This window comes from Talpa occidentalis, unplaced genomic scaffold (assembly GCF_014898055.3).
Source record: "Talpa occidentalis isolate TD23 unplaced genomic scaffold, MPIMG_talOcc4v2.1 talOcc4.13, whole genome shotgun sequence".
Classification (NCBI taxonomy): domain Eukaryota; kingdom Metazoa; phylum Chordata; class Mammalia; order Eulipotyphla; family Talpidae; genus Talpa; species Talpa occidentalis.
In genome coordinates this window covers 54,198,331-54,200,918 of record NW_023601322.1, presented here as the reverse complement: position 1 = coordinate 54,200,918, position 2,588 = coordinate 54,198,331, and the positions used below count along the sequence as shown (strand labels likewise).

At 53.2% G+C, this 2,588-nt stretch overlaps 1 pseudogene; it reads right to left on the bottom strand.

Moving 5' to 3' along the window:
• The window catches only part of LOC119242835 (acidic leucine-rich nuclear phosphoprotein 32 family member B-like), a 1,587-nt pseudogene extending 1,346 nt beyond the window's left edge, over nt 1-241 (bottom strand).
• Nucleotides 242-2,588: the final 2,347 nt, after the last annotated feature.

Here is a 2,588-nt window from a genome sequence, read left to right as displayed (position 1 = left end):
GCAACTCTTGCCACTGGTGGTCTTGGGTTTGGCAGCTGAGGACTGAAGAGGCCCAGACTCATCAACCCCAATAACCTTCAAGGAGCCCAGGATAACAGTCAAGGTAGCAGGTAAGTCCATCTCCTTTCTGGACTCTCCTTCAATATGTTGCTGACCTCCTCCTCTGAAGACCTTCTCTCCCACAATCTCAGCAGCACACTGCACAACTCCTCACCTTCCTGTGCTCAAAAGGATACCACATCTCCCCATCCAAAGCCCAACTCTCAGTTTCCACGGCTGTCTGTCTGGGTCTTCGACTAACTTCTTCCTCCAAACAGCTGACGGTGGACCACAAACAGGCCATCCGGGACCTTCCCTCCCCTGAATCAGCTGAACAAATCCTTTCCTTCCTAGGTTTGGTCAGATTCTTCCATTTTGGATCCCTAATTTTGCTTTCCTAGCCAAGCCCCTGTACGATGCAGCAAAAGCCTCCCCTGAAGGACGTCTCCAATCCCCCGGGGAGGTGCGCAGGACCTTCTTTTTACTCAGATATATCCTCCTTATCTCACTCTTCCCCTCTCTGGACCCTCTTCAACGTTCTCTGATCCTCTAGATTGTCAGTCTAGAGAATGAGGGCACCTGCACTGTCCTTCCTGATCCAGAAAAGCCTTTCCTCCTGTTCACAGACGAATGTCAGGGTATTGTGGCAGGCGGCCTTCCAAGCCTCTGGGCCCAGCCCTGCGTCCTGTCACTTATCTCTCCAAGCAGATGGATCCCACCGTCAGAGGCTGGCAACCTTGCCTTAGAGCCCTGGCGACGGCAGCTCTACTCACCCGGGAACCCCTCAAACTTACTCCGAAAAGACCCATCCAAGTACATTCCTTGCACCACCCTCAGGCCCTCCTGTCTCCCCGCCCGCTCTCCACTCTCACTCCTGCCCGCTCACAGGACTTCCACGTGCTCTTTATCGAAAACCCTCTGGCGAGTCTCACTCAGTCAAATTCACTCAACCCAGCCCCTCTTCTGTCTCTGGCTCCCCTTCTGCCTCTCATTCATGCCCTGAAATCCTGGAAGAAATGCAAACCTCTAGAATGGGTTTGGCCGACTCCCCTTTGTCAGATGCCTACTGGGCTCTGTCTGTAGACGGCAGCTCTTGCGAAAGTGCGCGAGGTTAGCGGAGGGCTGCCTAGGCCATGGTTACCCTCGATCAGGTCATCAAGGCAGGAAAGCTGCCCGGAGGAACCACCTCCCGAAAGGCAGAACTCAGAGCACTTACCAGGGCCCTGACCTTCAGCAACCATAAGAAAGTCACCATCTATACGGATTCAACATATGCCTTCCTTATGGCTCACAGTCACGCTGCGATTTGGCAGGAAAGTGGGTTCCATTCCACCAACGGGTCCCCCATCATGAACGCTAAACTTATCCTTAAGCTTCTAGCGGCCTTGCAGCTTCCAACTGAAGTCACCATTATCCACTGTGAAGGACACCAAACTGCTAATTCTTACGTGACCACAGGGAATAACAAGTCTGACGCAGCAGCAAGGGCTCCCAGCACTGACGCTGCTGCAGACCCTGCCCCTATTCTCTATCTGTCCCCTCCATCACTCTGACTTAGGAGCCTAATGAACGCCAATTCCTGAGTCATCACTTCCACCCCTCCTTGAGTGCAAAAGTCTGGCAGATATGTTCTCATCATCAAACCTGTGCTCGTGGATCACCTCATGGGGGAGTTCACCCACCTTCTTCTTTTGCAACTCACCAGCTGTGTGGACACTTACCCGGACAGGATTGGCAGGTTGATTTTACTCACCTCCCTACTCACAAAAAGGTTTAGTATCTGCTAACAATGGTTGATACAGTGACAGGTTGGGTCGAGCCCTTCCCTGCAGCTAGAGAAACGGCTCAGGTGGTAACCGAGGCCCTTCTTAACCACATTATCCCACGCTTTGGCCTTCCCAGCTCTATCCTCTCTGACAACGGTCCAGCTTTTATCTCAAAGATTACTCAGCAGGTCTCCACGGCTCTGGGTATCACCTGGAAGCTTCACATTCCCCACCACCCGCAATCCTCAGGGAAGGTGGAGCGCGCCAATGGGCTAATCAAGGGTCACCTGACTGAACTCTCCTGAGAGCTCTGCGACTGCTCTGGGAACACGAAGACCTGCACTTACCCAGTCCTGCCTTGAATCTCGATCTCCTCAACTGACCTTCCCCACCACTGCATCCGGGAGACCAAGTCCTGCTCAAATTGCTTCAGCCAAAGCCACGGCAGCCTCCAAGGACCGGTCCACACACGGTCATTCTCACCACGCCTACAGCAGTAACACTTCTGGGACACCCATCCTGGCACCATCTCTCTTGGGTCAAACGTGCCCTCGAAGACAAACAGTATGCATGTCGTAACCTGGGTCCTACTAGGATGCGCATTTCCTGTCAGAATCTCCTGGAGCCCAGTGTCCTATGTATGGAAATTCAAAGTTAGGGAGACCTTTGTCTCAGGATCCACGGAGACTACCCACTTGGTAGGTACCGCGGAGTGCCCACAGGCCGGATGCACAGCACCCATCACTCACACCCTAACTCTTTCATTGATTACCAACCCTATGA